We start from the raw sequence: 2,392 nt of genomic DNA, 5'->3' as shown, positions 1-2,392 counted from the left end.
TTTTCTTCCAAGGAGTAAGCGTCTTTTAATTTCATGGCTGCAATCACCATCCGCAGTGATTTTGGAGCCCCCAAAAATAAAAGTCTGCCACTGTTTCCACTGTTTCCCCATCTATTTCCCATGAAGTGATGGGACCAGATGCCATGATCTTAGTTTTCTGAATGTTGAGCTTTAAGCCAACTTTTTCACTCTCCATTTTCACTTTCAACAAGAGGCTTTTGAGTTCCTCTTCACTTTCTGCCATAAGGGTAGTGTCATCTGCATATCTGAGGTTATTGACATTTCTCCTGGCAATCTTGATTCCAGCTTGTGTTTGTTCCAGCCCAGCGTTTCTCATGATGTACTCTGCATATAAGTTAAATAAGCAGGGTGACAATATACAGCCTTGACCTACTCCTTTTCCTATTTGGAACCAGTCTGTTGTTCCATGTCCATTTGCATAAACAGCACCAAAAATGAACAGCTTTCTTGGATACTTTGTTCACAATGGGTTCATTTCACACCCATGTCTCTCCAGCCCCCACACTTACCCAGGCAGATGAACTCGAAGCCGAGGTGTTAGATAAGATCCCACGTATTTCCCATCCCAAGTTTCTTCCCTCTACCCTTGGCCCATATTAAGGATTCTGTCCTCTGGCCCACACGATGCTACCCTAAGTGAGAGGGTCAGACCAGTAATCTACCTCCCCCTACACTCCTGCAGATGTGTCCAGGTGCTGAGAGAGTCCGGTAGGACAAGCTGCTTGGGGGGCTCAGGCGATCCCCCTCCCAGGTCATTATATCAAGGGGTGAATTACATTGGCAAGTGGTATGACAGTTGAGGCAAGGCTGGTGACTTTCAGTGAAAGGGCCTCTGGATATGGTCCCTTGAGAGGCTCAGAGACAGGGAGACAGGTAAGCAGGAGAAAGACCTGTGTTGTCACGGTGAGGCCCTGGTGCCAGGACACTGGGATGGAAGACAGGGGACCCCAGCTGTGAATGGCTGTCTGCAGGAAACCCCCAACCCAAGCCTTCAGTAGTCTCTGCTCTGACACCTCAGTCCCTCCTACCAGTCAGCCCTATCTTGGGTCTAAGAAGAGAGAAGGGTTTTGGAAGGTTAGGAAGTGAGGATGAGGTCTTGTGTGGAGGGAGCAGGAGATAGGAGTGAAAATTACTCCCCAGATTTCCCAGTACAGTCCCACAAGGAGAATGACTGGGCTCTCCTGTTTCTTGGGCTGTCCCTGCTGTGTTTTCCTTTTAAATGTCCACTACACATATACTACCGCTTGAAGAAGAATTTAAAGAGGAATGTTTGTGTACCTCTTAAATGTCCATGATACATATACCTACTGCTTGAAGAAGAATATTAATTCCAAAGAAAGGCAAGGCCAAAGAATGTTCAATCTCCCCACCATTGGACTCATCTCACACACTAGCAAAGTAACGCTCAAAATTCAACAAGCCAGCCTTCAACAGTATGTGAACTGAGAACTGGCAGATGTTCAAGCTGAATTTAGAAAAGGCAGAGGAACCAGAGATCAAATTGCCAACATCCATTGGATCATAGGAAAAGCAAGGGAGTTTCAGAAAAACATTTACTTCTGCTTTATTGACTATACCAAAGCCTTTGACAGTGTGGATCACAACAAACTGGAAAATTCTTCAAGAGATGGGAATACCAGACCACCTTACCTGCCTCCTGAGAAATCTCTATGCATGTCAAGAAGCAACAGCTAGAACTGGACAGGGAACAATGGACTGGTTCCAAATTGGGAAAGGAGTACGTCAAGTATTGTCACCCTGTTTATTTAACTTCTATCAGTTCAGTTTAGTTTACTCAGTCATGTCCGACTCTGTGACCCATGGACTGTAGGATGCCAGGCTTCCCTGTCCATCACCAACTCCCAGAACATGCTCAAACTCATGTCCATGAAGTCAGTGATGCCATCCAAACATCTTATCCTCTGTTGTCCCCTTCTCTTCCCGACTTCAATCTTTCCCAGCATCAGGGTCTTTTCCAATGAGTCAGCTCTTTGCACAGTGGTCAGCTCTTTGCACAGTGGTCAAAGTATTGGAGCTTTAGCTTCAGCATCAGTCCTTCCAATGAATATTCAGAACTGATTTCCTTTAGGATTGACTGGTTGGATCTCCATGCAGTCCAAGGGGCTCTCAAGACTTTTCTCCAACACCACAGTTCAAAAGCATCAGTTCTTTGGTGCTCAGCTTTCTTTACAGTCCAACTTTTACATCCATATGTGACTACTGGATCAACCATAGCTTTGACTATATGGACCTTTGTCAGCAAAGTAATGTCTTTTCTTTTTAATATCCTGTCTAGGTTGGTCATAGCTTTTCTTCCAAGGAGCAAGCATCTTTTAATTTCTTGGCTGTGGTCACCATCTGCCCCAAAAAA

This window comes from Bison bison, unplaced genomic scaffold (genome assembly GCF_000754665.1).
Source record: "Bison bison bison isolate TAMUID 2011002044 unplaced genomic scaffold, Bison_UMD1.0 scf7180017864270, whole genome shotgun sequence".
NCBI classification, from domain to species: domain Eukaryota; kingdom Metazoa; phylum Chordata; class Mammalia; order Artiodactyla; family Bovidae; genus Bison; species Bison bison.
This window is presented reverse-complemented; position numbering follows the sequence as displayed.